Source organism: Lepidochelys kempii, chromosome 1 (assembly GCF_965140285.1).
Source record: "Lepidochelys kempii isolate rLepKem1 chromosome 1, rLepKem1.hap1, whole genome shotgun sequence".
NCBI classification, from domain to species: domain Eukaryota; kingdom Metazoa; phylum Chordata; order Testudines; family Cheloniidae; genus Lepidochelys; species Lepidochelys kempii.
Genome location: NC_136380.1, coordinates 111357915 through 111373006, shown reverse-complemented (window position 1 = coordinate 111373006; position 15092 = coordinate 111357915). Strand labels below are relative to the sequence as shown.

The 15092-nt window shown below is 40.4% G+C and overlaps 1 protein-coding gene across 11 annotated transcripts in view; it reads right to left on the bottom strand.

Annotated features, from left to right (window-relative positions):
• MCF2L (MCF.2 cell line derived transforming sequence like) overlaps positions 1–15092 on the bottom strand; it is a 267170-nt gene that overhangs the window by 178766 nt on the left and 73312 nt on the right. The window lies entirely within an intron of this gene.

Sequence of the window (15092 nt, the reverse complement as noted above, 5' to 3'; positions counted from 1 at the left end):
GGGAGGCATTCAAATGCTATAGAAAGGGGTGTGTGTGAAAAAGTGACAGAGGTTAAGAACTAGAAATAGGTGCAGGTTAATTTGTACTGTTCATGCTGTTCCTCAGAAAACAAAGCATGTTCCTTACCAAATAGAGTATAATAAACTACTGCAGTTGTTTCTCACTAACAGAAAATGCCAAGATAATTTCTAGATGAAGCTACAAGATTCTTTCAATTTCAAGTGTGTTTAACACCTTAATACTGAACATATGATATCTTGATAGAGAATAAATCCATAATACATTCACAGCTTTCTCATCTTCAGTGGGAGCAGATAAAAAAAAAGTTTCTCACTTATGCAGGTGAGACTAGCAGAAAAACAAACAGAAAAAAAAGTGTTCAACAATACCTATTTTTCAATGAGATACTGAGCTGCAACTTTTTAAAACAATTTCATGCTGTTTTTGATTAAATCAAGAGACACATCCAGTTAGATAATTCTTTACCGCAGCATGCACTGTCCCACAGTATCAAAGAGTTGTTCTTCCATTTCCAAGTAACACCGCCTCTATGTTCGCATCCTTTTCGCTGAAGTGCAGGAATGTTCCACTGTTGCAAAGTGACATCTTAGGTTTTCAGTGAAGAAGGGCACTTGGAGGTCCTTTTTATGCATTCACAAATCAGCATTCAGCCAGGCAGAAATCTAACGCTGACACTCACTACACTTTCTGTGCCTGCGTCTGCACCAGCCTGTATGCCCCTGAGGCCAGCACTGTGCTGATATCAGCAAATCAGAAGAAAATATTGATGACAATACAATGCTGTACGCTAGAAATGGTGTATTTTTTCACCAATTTAGTCTGACTGGGATTTCCATCCCCCCTAAAACACAGAAAATCTGCATAGAACGCACCTGAGCCTTTCAAAGTCAAAGTGAGTTTTCATACTAAGCAAGCTGAAAGGCTTAAAAAAGAAACTTGAATCTTCCTGCGACTTTAATGAACAGCTAACAATGGGAAGGAAGGAAGGGGGAAATGGATCGCTGCTTTCTTAAAACATACCAGGAAATTCTGCACTGTCCACTCCTGTGTCTCTTTCAGTGTGGGAGAAAGGAAATTGATAACACTGCTTTACTTGGCAGTCAATTCTTTCCACTGACTTATGTTTAACTATACCTTGTGTGGTAACAGATTTAACACAATCCCATTTTATATATATATATATCAGAAAAAATATTCTGAGATACAGCATATCAGCTAGCTCTCTCTTTTTAAAAGGAATCCCTCTATGAAATTTTGTAAGTGAACTGAAGGTTGAATCCTTGTTTCAAGTCCCATTATACTGAATATCACTAACTTCCTAGAATATTTGTAGAGATACAAGGCAGGTGAGGCATTTTTATTTTAAAACCAATTTCTGTTGGAAAGTGTATTCCACTCCAACGGCAGCCTCTCAGCAAACCTGTTTCTGCTCTTGGTGGGGATTATTTTAATTCTATCATATATACTAATAGACCATGTGACAAAGTTCCTCCTCTGCCTTGGTGGGTCCTGCGCTTATTGGCGGATTTGCTCACCTCCGAGGTTCACGGCAGCCCTCAGTTTGGCCACTTTCGTGGCTCAAATCTGCCGTTCACTCAGTTAGCCTCATCACTGGCCAGCATGGGGAAAAGGAAGAAGAACAATCCCCACAGTCTCTGCTGATCCACCTAGTGGATCAGGGAACAGGACAGAGACCTTCCCCTCTGGTGGAACCCACAGTGCAGGTCAACTCCTCCGATATCAAGTAGGGAGTTGGGGGGGATGGAGGGAACCCGGGCCCACCCTCTACTCTGGGTTCCAGCCCAGGGCCCTGCGGATTACAACTGTCTACAGGGGCTCCTGTAACAGCTAGAACTCCCTGGGCTACTTCCCCATGGCCTCCTCCCAACACCACCTTTATTCTCACCACAGGGCCTTCCTCCTGATGTCTGATAATGCTTGTACTTCAGTCTTCCAGTAGTACGCCTTCTCACTCTCAGCTTCTTGCTCCTCTTGCTCCCAGCTCCTCACACACACACAACACAAACTGAAGTGAGCTCCTTTTTAAACCCAGGTGCCCTGATTAGCCTGCCTGTCTTAATTGATTTTAGCAGCTTCTTGATTGGCTGCAGGTGTTCTAATCAGCCTAACTTAATTGTTTCCAGAAAGTTCCTGATTGTTCTGGAACCTTCCCTGTTACCTTACCCAGGGAAAAGGGACCTACTTAACCTGGGGCTAATATATCTGCCTTCCATCACTCTCCTGTAGCCATCTGGCCCAACCCTGTCACAAACAGTAAAATCTTGTTCACTAGTGATAAAAACCCCTCTGCAATCCTTACTTTAAATGCAATTTATGACACAATGGAACTCTTAGGGGTGGCTGAAAAGGGCATTCTTAATGGTTACATCCTTTTCACCTGTAGTCGCAGTTTGAGCCCTGAGAGCTGCTGAAGGCTGGGTGGCAAGAAATAGAGCAAGAAGGATTCATATCAAATTACTTGTGCTGACAAACCCACACTTGCACAGGGAAATCAGGAGCCCCACAGATGAAGTGCTGTGCATAAACTTTTTATTGCATCTTTGCTGCACAAAAGAAAGGACAGGCTGAATCTGCCTCGTTGAGAAAGATGAATTGTTACAGTTGCGGCCTGTCGAATGCTAAACTTTCACTAAAAAAACCAATGACAAATATGACAATTGCAAAATCCGGTAATTAAGAAGAGACACAGAAATACTAACACACTGATTTACTTTATGCAAATTTCATTCCTTTCCATGTTGATTATTAATTTGCTACAATACTTGGACCAGTACAAAACTGGTGGGGCTAGATTGATCACCCTCAACCAAAGACTCATTACACACAAACAGAAAATGGGGCGAGGGGAAAATCAGTTTAAACATGTACAAAACAATTGTACATGTTTAAACTGATCATGTTCATTGTATTAGCTGTTCAATGCCTAAGCAATATCAGAAAGCGTGAGAATGGAATTTAACTTTTGTGACAGATAAAAAACAAAACACTTTGATCAAAGTTCCACCTTTTCTTGTGTAAATGACTTAGAAGGGGCAGTAAGATGTTGCTGGTCACATGCAGTTACACAGCAGGGTGGCTTAGGGAGAGCAAGTGCACCTCACAGCTTGCTACTCAGCTTCTGAGTAGAAGCACTATGCATGATCAGCTAGCACTTGCTGCAGACAGTATATGCCAGCCAACTTGACATTCCCCATAGCTGGCAGTCCACTGCTCGTTTTTGGGCTGTGTGCTTGCTGGTGCGTGCTAGCTGAGCATTCTCCTGAGCTGCCGGATGCTTATGTGGAATACTGCCAAATCATGTGTGTCAATGTTCCCCCATAGCATCTGACTCCCTGGAGACCAACAGCTGTCTACTGCTACCAAGTAATAAATTACTCTTAGTTCAAAGGGTGCTGGATTGTGCTGTGGGACTCTTGGTTCAAATTCTGCTGAGGACCCATGTGGGGAATCATTACGCTTAAGCGGGAGCAAAATTTCTCTATGCTCTCTCCACCTACCTCCTATGTACCCTGTGCCACAAAGGATGGATTGTACCCCTTCTTGTTGAAGATTAAAGGTTTATGACTCACACTGCAAAAGTACCAAGGACACAAAATCCCAATCAATTCAGGGCATTAAGCCACAATCACGTTGCTACAAGTAGCTTTTAAATTTTCGTTCATGCATTCAAAATTTGTTCTTCGCAGCAAAGAAATTAATCACAACAATGGCCAGGGCAATGCACAATCAGAAGGAAACAGATGGTGTGATGCAGCATTTCCCAAACAGCAGCCGTTCTCATATCACCAGAAAAATAATCTGAGTATTTTCCTTGCTGTTTGGTTACTTTAACAAAAAAGTACATGGACAGGATTTCTTCTGTGCTCTATACTGCATCAACAGGCTAATTAGCAGTTTTGAAAAGATAGCTATATTCTTTGAACATTAATTGGAACTACTAACTAAACTGCACCTGATCCCCTCTTTCTGCTTTGTAAACAGTAATACGCACAGGGGAACACCGCTGTGACTACAGTTAATGACTATGAACAGAGTGGTGGAATCAGAAAAATCATGGAATGGAGCAGGTTTAATTTTTCCACTTACTTATTTGAATAATTTCTAATTTCAGCTGCACACAAGAATATCATTCCATTAACTTGCATTTTATAAGTTATCATTGACTCTTCTTTTGAGAATTTATGACTGTCCAAACATTCCCCCGCCCCCCGCCACACACAGTAAAATGATTTTGGTTTTTCTTTGAGCTCATGAAATTAATTTGCTGTTTGACACTCTTGTTATTTCTTTCACCTGTGTGTACACAGGTGTCTTATCTTTGCTGAAGATCTTGAAATCCCTGATGTCATTTTCCCAACACTGATGAGTAAGTTATTTCCTACAACCTTGTATTAACCATATAGCTCTGAAAAGTTCAGATGTAGCACAAAATGACCCTCTTCCATGAGTGCAAAAGGTTCTGGTATCAGCACCAGTGCAGTTCTGGTGCACAAGAGGATGCAAGGCACGCAGGAGGCAAACATACCCTATATGCCCTCCAGCTCCCAGCACACAGGTGGTGGGGTGGGCTGAAGGATCCGCTGCTCTGTGGAGGAGTCCATCTTCTCGCCCACTCATCCTGCAGGAGGGATACCTTAAACCTACAGCTGCTTCTGCAGACAGAGCTGCAAGCACAGCTTTGCAATCACTCTAAATCAAAGAGTGTACGCCAGTTTACATTTTGTATATTTGGGGGGGAAAAAAATGTTAAGGTGCTGTGTGTGTCCTTCAACAGCAGCACATGCTCAATGAGATCAAGAATCCAGTGAACCGGAGGAGAAAGCACAACAGAGATATTTATTAAAAAAAAGCTCAAGCTGTTAATTAGCTCACAGCACACGAATGATGATTGATCTTGCTGAAAAACTGACATACAAACAAAATCATCTCAACTGGAATTATATTATATTGTCCAATAAACTGGTTCCATTACATGTAGATAAGAAGTTTAGCATAAAGTGATTCCTATTTTGTATTTTTACTTGTTTCAGGTATCTGAACAGAGGTATGCTAACTATAGAACCTGTATATTATCTTGCACTGTACTGTATTTGTTTTATAAACACGCGTGATAGCTCTTTCAAAGGATGATGTGATTGTACATACATATATATATATTTTAAATAAACTCACAAGATGAACACATACCCTAGGCAAAAGAGATTGGCTTTGCATTAGCTGAGAGAGTGAGGCCTTCCAAGGTTGCAGCTTTTCTCTGAACTTGAACTTTCTCTGAACGTAGATGCTGCCATCACTCAAGTGCAAAAACCCCTTTGAGAACCCAGAAAGGCACACTTGGCAATTCCTTCCTGTGGGGTACCCTCAAGCCCTTTCACCTCCCCCACCCCCCCCAAGGAAGAGCTGAGAAAGAAAACAAAGGAAATCAGCTGTTGCCACCAGCTAAGTAAACACCACACACACAAACCTCTTCGGACACAAAATCCAATCTTGTTCTTAAAAAAGGTAAATTTTATTAACAACAAAAAGAAAGAAAATACATTTGAAAACTTAGGCTATTGCTAGATTTAAAAAAAACCACTTACAAGAATTAAGTATCAAGAATAACCTTGAGGTCTAGCTTAAAGGTTACAAGCAAAACGAAAGCATTTGGGGTTAGCACAGAGAAGTCCACAAGCCATAAAGAAATAAACAGAGATAAACCTAATCGCGTTTTCCTAGACGTTTCCTGATCTACTTACCTATGTGGGGTTTTAAAATGAGTAGTTTCTAGATACGATTTTTCATACCTGGCCCAAACTTACAGCATAGCTACTCTGGCCCTTCTTTCCTGGAGAACAACACAGACAAAGGGGGAAGTTTTTCCCCAATTTTAAGAAGCTCTAGCCTTCCCATTGGCTCTTTTGGTCAGGTGCCCACTCCCTTCCTTTTACCTATGCAGGGAGACATTTTAACCCTTTACAGGTAGAGCAAGTAGAGAAAACTACTAAGAGGGATTTTATAGCTAACTGGCTGGCTGGCTGGATAAAAGGGAGCTACCCCCCATCCCTTCATGTATCACAAATCCCCAATACACTGCCAGTAAATATTGGAGGTTAGCAAATATATTATTAAAGCACTACCTGACTTCATTAGAAATCCAGACAAAAACCCTGAATTAGCTTGCATGTGAAAATTAGGTTAGTTGTCCAATCTTAGTCCTGATAGCCTATCTCCAAAGGTGGACTACGACCGTAATAGCAGGTGAATATAAGCTGTTCAGGACTGAGGTAACTTGACAACTTCTACACTTGTCTATTTACATATGCATATTGTGTCACTATAGCACAGCTGCCAATCCCTCACTCTCAGGCATTTAAATAGTTACCTCTCTCAAAAAACCTAACTATTTTTTAACCACAATAGTGATTTTTAGGGCATGGCTAAACAGTAAAGATTAGTTTAATGACTTCAGTTTAAAACCGAAGCAAAACATTTCACAACTTAAGAAATTCCATCATGTATCTTCCCTTCTATCCATAAAAGGATTCCAGTATCCTAGAGAAACTTGGCAATATTTATATTTCTTGAAATAATACCTAAAAGGCAAAGGCTGTCAAGCCTAAAGTTTGCCTTTTTTGGACGTTGTCCCATATTGTAGGTCTGAACTTCCAGTTCTAGCATTGTATTGGATTAAAAAAAGAAAGTTATGACCTGTGTGCTAATGCTATGATTGGAGATGGCATATGGGTAGCAGTTTGTACTGGTCACACAGGTAATGAGATGGGCTGAAGGGGGATTATTTATTACACAAACTATAATGGGGGCACTGGTCACAAGCCACTCTAGAGAAGATTGTTTAACAACTCTCTCTGACCCTCCCCATTCCCACCCAAAACAGCACTATGCAGGACAAGATGGGTGCAAAAAGCCAAATTTTGACACAAACAGCAGGAGAGAAGGGGCTTTGAGTGTTCTGAAGTAAACAGGTTCCAGTTATAAGCTTTTAACAGGTGCACAGTACACCTTTAGCGAGTTTTGTTGCTAAGCTCCTAAAACCTGATAAGCCTCTCTCCTCATGCTGTTCTGTCACAACTGAGATTAGTGAGGGAAGTCAAGCTGGCACTTCTTTCATTTAAAAAGAGGCGAAGCATTCTCCATGAGGGCAAGTTTAGAATTCATTTCCCAGTTATTCTAAAAGGCCTAAACTTCATGGGCTTCAAGGACACTGCAAAGCCCATCATTATATGAGGGGTTTCAGGAGAGGGATGCTGCTTGAGAGTAAAAACTATGAAGGGAGAGAATTATTTTGCTGTAAGGTTTAGCAAGTTATTGCTGTATATGCTGCAGATTGCTGTTGGATCAGTACTTTTAAATAGTTGGCAGGGGCTCCTAGAGCCTGGGATTAGGGTTACCAACTTTCTACTCACACAAAACCGAACACCCTTGCCCTGCCCCCACTTATTCCATCCCCCCACTCCCCCTCCGCTCGCTTGTTCTTCCCCACCCTCATTCATTCGCTCATTTTTATTGGGCTGACTCAGCACGTTGGGGTCCAGGATGGGGTGCAGGCTCTGGGGTGGGGCCAGAAATAAGGAGTTCAGGGAGCAGGAAGGGGCTGAGGCAGTGGGTGAGGGCTCTGGCTGGGGGTGCAGGCGAGGGTTCTGAGCTGGGGGGTAGAGCTGAGGGGTTTGGAGTATGGGAAGGGACTCCAGGCTGAGGCAGGGAGCTGGGGTGTGGGAGGGGGTATGGGCTCTGGCGTGGGGCCAGAAATGAGGGGTTTGAGTACTGGAGAGGACTCTGGGCTGAGGCAGGAGGCTGGGGGGGGTCCAGCTGGGGGTGCAGACTCTGGGGTGGAGCTGGGGATGATGGGTTTGGGGTGTAGGAGGGCACTCTGGGCTGGGACAGAGGGGTTCGAGGGCGGGAGGGGGATCAGGGCTGGGGCACAGGAGGGGAGCAGGCTCCAGGTGCTGCTTACCTCAGGCGGCTCCCAGAAGCAGCAGCATGTCCCCCACTCTGGCTCTTAGGCGGAGGTGCGGCCAAGTGGATCTGCACACTACCCCATCCACAGGCGCTGCCCCTGCAGCTCCCACGGGCCGCGGTTCCTGGCCAATGGAAGCTGCGGAGTGGGAGCTTGGGACAGTGGCAGCACACAGAGCCACCTGGCTGCCCCTAGACCTAGGAGGCAGAGTGGGGACATGCTGCTGCTTACAGCAATTGCAGGGAGCCTGACTTAGCCCCACCACACGGCCAATTGGACGTTTAACCGCCCGGTCAGCAGTGCTGACTGGAGCCACCAGGGTCCCTTTTCGACCAGGCATTCCAGTCGAAAACCAGGTGCCTGGCAACCCTACTGGGGATAGGTTTTGTTTATATAAATCTACACAAATAAAGCGTGCCATGGAGGATGGCTGCTTTGTGGCTACGTACATAGACTATTTAGTTTCTCCCTCTCAGTCAGCTGTATTACTCCAATCAGGCCAGGACTCACAGCTAAATGCAGGGAGTATTAAAAAGGATGCTTCTGCTGCTACCACTGCTTTCCTCAGAAAAAAAAATGTTCCCCCTGGTTACGGGTAGGACAATATACACTGACCTAGGAGTCAAGTGAGCCTGAATTCCATTCATACCTCTTCCACTATTTGTCCTAATCCTTTTCCTGCTTTTAATAATCCTCTTTTTTTCTTGTTTTATCTGGCATATTGTTAGGTACGACTGTTTTAGATTAAAGTATATGTTTAGAAATTCTTCATATTTTTGTAGTATTACATTAATTGCAAATGTGTAATATTAGCTATATTTCATTTTCACAGAAATAGTATTACTTCTAATATCTTATAAAGATGGCATGTTATAAATAATATCTTTTAGCGATCTTTAAGAAATACTAAGAAAATCCCTGAACTGACAGAAGGCAAAAGAATTTTTCTTAGATCATTGCTATAATGCAGCAGTGTGTTTTCCTTCCATTGAACAAAGCCCATAGGGATGCAAGATTGACAAATCAGATAAAGGGCTATGTAAAACATTGAATAAAGGCTGAGATTTTCATAATATAATGAACACACAGAACTCATTTTGAACTGCTTATTTTAAACATCACCCAAGTGAGCCTCCAACAGGTTCTTTACGCAAATTAATATATATAATTAAACAAAATTGTGAGAAACATTAAACTGGAAAGGAGGGAGTTGTCAGTGTGAGGTCTGCCAGTTTCCAAAACAGAAACGCAAACTTTAATTCTAAACTGCCTGATCAGAATTCTTTTTCCAGCCTGCTTATCAGTTAGAGAACTATCCCAGTCACTTCTTAAAAACCACAGGTAATGAACAGAGTAAGAGACTAGGCCTTTTTAGGTCATCTGGAATTGTCACTAAGAAGAGTCAAGGTGTAAAAAGGAAAACCTCTCTGACAGTTGGGAATCAATAGCCATCTTTCTATCTCTCAAAGCCTGGCACAAATGTGATATGATGATGCAGTTACCATGGTTACAATTCTTAGAGAAAGTGAGCAGCTCATTCTATCCTTAGTGGATTTGCCTGAATGTGCTGTTTTTAATTCAGTAAGCAAACATGACACTGAAGCTGACTGAAATGTGTTACATGCCAAGCTTTTTGATACAAAAGGAGACCTATTGATTTCCCACAGCTGAATATATAATTTTTTCTTGTATTCAGTAATTCTTCTTGCTTTTGGATTTTTGACTCTTTTTAGAGAGAGACTTCTTCAGAGATTTACTGAATCAGGTTTAAGCACTATCTATGACTGTGCCAGGGCATTTCCAGAACCCAAATGTACAGAGCACTTAAGTGATTTGCTGTACTACTCAGTCAGTCAAAGGCCAGTCAAAGGATGTTGAAAAACACCAATAAACTACACACACTCAACGCACAGATATGAAATGACATGACCTCACTATGGAAGAAGCCTTGCAGACAAGATGGGAGCAACAATAAAGAAAGGGCACAACAAATGAATCCCTACAAAAAAAAACAAACCACACCACTTATCCTACATCTAAGATATTCTACACTCACATGAAAGATCTTACATTAGAGTAATGCCTTCAAACAAATGGTATGGAAATTGGGAACCTCCATGCCCAAGATCTCCATAAACTAAGGGTCCATCCCAATGAATATCTCCCTGACCGCAAAAATCAGGCCTTATAAGGGAGTTGCCACATTTGCTGTGTCCAGACTGTTTTTCCAATATTATAACTGGTGCTTCCCATTTGCAAGTCAAAGTTACATCCGTGTCAGCCATCCCTGCTGTGCTGTAAACATCATGTGAGAAGTAGAGATGGCCAATATAGTGCTCCTCTGCATTGTGCAATCAGAAAGCCCAAGTCAGACTTGGCCATATCAGCTGTCTCTGCTCCTATTTGTAACAAATGGAGACGGTGACCATGGGGATCCTCCGTTAGCTCTGAGCATTACTGCATTGAATAACTCTGCTCTATACCCGAGAGAGAGGGAAAATAGAAGTGGAGAGCACTACACCTATTGACCTGCCCCTATTACAAAATTAGATTGGATTTCCTGATGCATCCTGAGGGATGTATTCAAGCAGGGAAGGGAAATGAAATGGGAAAGTCATAGAAACTGCAATTCCCATGACAGATACCCAATCATCATAAGCGCACATGCACGCATGCACATACACACACACACACAGAGTATGTTTTGAACATACAGTATAGTGAACCCAATCAAACAAAAATAATTCTGGGAAAAGTTTTGGGGCTAATACACAATCAGAGAAAAATCACAGAATGCTGATTTATTGATAATTTGCCTGCAGAATGCAGATCTAGATAAAAACTTTTCCAAAATCCAGGTACAAAGAAATGGGGGTTCAGTTCAGGCCCATTTTAGCTCTAACTATCAGTTTACACAGACACTGCTGCTGAACTGGACATTTCTAAAGATTTATAGTAGCAACTTCTACCACAATCAAATTATGTCTTTTCCCTTCTTCAAACACTTGAACTAGGATGATGAAAATTGCTAAAATCCATAATACTTGGACACTGCAGAAACAATCGCTGCTTTAAAAAACCCACATAAAACAAAACAAAAAAAGAAAACAACTGACTGCAACAAAAAGAAAAGATCAACTTATTTTGTAAACAGTCAAAGTCCTGGAACCTTGAATAAAGGCAGTGTAAAGGTGCTTTGATTAGAAGATCGGTAAGGTCATCACTAGGGAGAGGAACAAAATCCTTCTCCAGAATTCAGCAGAGTGAATAAAAATTGATTATTTAAATCAGATTTTATTTAAATAACAAGTTTAAAAAAATAAAATACAATAAAACTTGTTTAAAATGAAATCTGAATTTAATACCAAATACTAAGATTATAATCTCTTAAAACAATTATATATTATATATATAAAATTTAAATGTTTTAAGAGATTATAAGTATGTATCCTACACACACAGAATCCATGAGCCTCTATCACACACTGAGTTAAAGGCTGCTTTCTATATAAAGAAAGAATTGGGGGATGGGGGGGAATATCTAACTTCTGAGGTCATGATTTATAAATAGGGCCCTACCAAATTCATGGTTCATTTTGGTCAATTTAACAGTTTTAGGATATAAAATATATATATATATATATTTCATGATTTCAGATATTTAAATCTGAAATTTCACAGTGTTGTAACTGTAGGGGTCCTGACCCAAAAGGGGGTGGGTGGGTGGGTCACAAGGTTATGGTAGAGGGATTGCAGTATTAACACCCTTACTTCTGCGCCGCCAGCAGCAGCAGCAGAGAAGTAAGGGTGGCATGGTATGGTATTGCCACCTTTATGTCTGTGCTGCTGCTGGCAGGGCGCTGCCTTCAGAGCTGGGCACCTGGCCAGCAGCCCTTGGTCTCTGGGCACCTAGCTCTGAAGGCAGTGCAGAAGTAAGGGTGGCAATACTGCAACCCACCTACAATAGCCTTGTGACCTCCCCCACTGAGACCCTCTTTTGGGTCAAGACTATCAGTTTGAGAAATGCTGGCTCCCCCAAGAAATCTGTATAGTAGGGTAAAAGAACACAGAAGACCAGATTTCACGGTCCATGAAGCTTTTTTCATGACCATAAATTTGGTAGGGCCCTAGTTATAAATATGGCACAATAGTTATGTACTGTATTAAGGGCTTGTTTTGTTTAAGAAAAATAGATTTGATATATTGTTTTGTTTTAAAATTCCAGTTACCATCCTAATGCAGCTTGATACAAATCATGAGCAAAAAGTTAAATTATCTAGTAAATAAGCAATATGTAATTCACCATTTTCTAACATATTCAAAAATGTACCATTAAGCAATTATATTGCTTAATATTTTCAGATTCTTTATTTAATAAATGTATATATAGTGTTTTACCCTTCAAGGTATCAGTAAGATGTACTAAATCTAATGCAAAGTTCTATTTATTTGTAAATCAACATGTTCTAATGGTTAGATCAGCCGATGAGAATGCATCTTTCTTTAGAAAATAAAGTAAAAATGGAAAAGTTGATTAAAACTGATTATTTAAATTGAGGTTTGGTGATTTCAATCAATCCACCCTGGAATTCAGAGCACTAGCTCTGCCACTTTCTGCTGACTTTAGAAGAGCATACACCTATGAAAAGCTATTGTAATTTCCCAGCATGGGGGTTTCAGGCAGTGGATCTGTGTAATGGTCAGCCCACTGGTCACACCCGCTTCCCCATCAGACTGCCTTGGAAAAAGTTGCTGTGGATCGCTACACCCTAAGCTGATAGAAGATGTAGAGTCCATGTGTGCAGTCTGCCTCACATATGTAGAAGTACCACTATGGTCCAGCGGAATTCAGGGCTTTGTGCATCCACAGAGAAGGATGAGAGCAACTTTTGGCCCTTAGCTATTTGGCTGTTTCAGTTTCTCCCTGAACAATTTAATAAAATTATATCTTGTTTACTTGAGAGTGATGTGATGGGAAAGAATAGAGAAAAATATTTAAATTATTTACATACACTGTAGAAATATCATGAAATATTTACCCGCTGGTCACAAGCAATTTCTAAGCATGGCAGCCAAACTCCTTCTTCAAAAGACACAAAATCGGTCTTCAGATTTGTATTAGCTTATTATTTGTACTAGCAAGAGCTGGAAAAATACATTTAGCATAGTGTACCTATACAGCCAACTTCAACAGTACTAGTCTATAAATACACTTCTGGCTGGAAGTAAAGTAATGGGATTTTGCAATTCTATTGGAAGAATTTTCTACTATAGTCAATTAAGATTCTATCCAGTATCTTCATGGAACATAATTGAACAAGTCACTGGTGCTCAGTACTATCAAACACAAGCAGCTGATTAGGTCATCAAAGACAAATGGAGTAAATACTAAGTTCATTTGTAATGGATGGATAATGCTATAAAATACTGAACAGATGTGAAGTCCGCTCTCACTCTCAAATTTACCAACTCCATTCAGCTTGCTTGAACATCAGATTATGTATTCTTTCAGTTTTCTGGAAACAAAAGTTTAGGAAATAGGCAATTGTTGAACTTCTATACAAAGTCAAAGAACCTCTACAAATGATGCAAACAAGTGCTGGGAACAGACTTCCTCAATATCCAGCCCCTTATAATGCTTTATGAAGCTAATCTTTTTTTATTCACGCAGTTCAACAAGCTTTTTCTCATATATAATTAAACCAAAAATAAGGTTAAGAACCAGGAACAGATCTGAAACAGTAAAGAATTCTTATTCGAAAACATAAAATAACTCTGGTGTAGAACAAGATAAACCTTAACATAAATTTGCTGGTTTATAACTTGAAATTTTCTTAAAAATTTCTTTAAAGAAAGGTTTCTTCCTCAGTGTCTGTTCATCTTCAGAATATATACTGTTGTAATCTCTACACAAAGGCCTTTCTGTGAACAATCCATTGGCTATCTAGTACCTCCACCCCCATTTCCATTAAAGGGTCATCTGAACAAGCTCCACTTTCTCTTCTAAAGTGAACCCCTCTGTAGCAGAGTGCATCAGAGTAGCGTTCATTCTTAGAAACTCAGTGGCAAAATCTATTAAACCTGTAAAGATACAAAACCCCTTTAATTTCCATGTCTTGCTGTCAAACATCCACATGTCTGATGTACATGATGTTAGCTCTTAGCTATTCCCTGGCCGTCATAAACAATCAAGGCTTTTCATAAATGCTAAGGCCAGAAGGGGCCATTATGATCATCTAGTCTGACCTCCTGCATAACACGGGTCAAATAATTTCACCCAGTAATTCCTATATTGAGGCCATAACTTCTGGTTGAACTAAAGCATATATTTTAGTACAGCTTTGACAGAGTTTTACCTGCAACAGTGCTGTCTTACCTTTAAAAAAAATATTTAAGGACACAATTTAATAAAAATATCTGTGCAGTTTCTATCTGAGTGAAATGCAAACAACGGTACTGTCAGAAATGCCATAAAACTGTTTGTCAGATTATTAAATATTTTAATAAAAGTAATTTATATATTACTCAACAGCACAACTCCAAAATATTGCACAACCATGCTAATGTCCAACCAAGCATACATAAGGTGTGAATTACTGTAGCATTAATTCATTAATGGTTAGAAGTGCTATAAAGTAATCAGACGGAAGATGCTCTGCAAAATTGAAGAATTCTTTAATGTTCTTTTTGAAGATTTAAAAAAAAAAATTAAAAAGGCTGACCCAAAGTAGAACTCTGGACCTGAACATCCCAAAATGTTGAAAAATGTCTTTTGGAATCCAGATTCAAAACCTTGCAGCGAGAGCAAGGTCTGAGCGTTTTCTCCTCAATCTGTTGGAGATGTATTGATTTATTTTTGTAAACAAAGGGGGCAGAGAGGGGGTAGAATCAGGATGATAATCCAAAATGGTTTCTAACAAACTGTAAACTTAACACAAGTCACATGTTATGTTTAACACACATGACTGCTTTCCTTTAAAATACTTCTTGCTGAAGCTACAGTCTATCCTAAGAGTTTAGTATTTCAGACCAAACACAGATTCTGCATATCAATGACTGTACAGCAAGAAGTTATTTGTGAAGTAAATACAA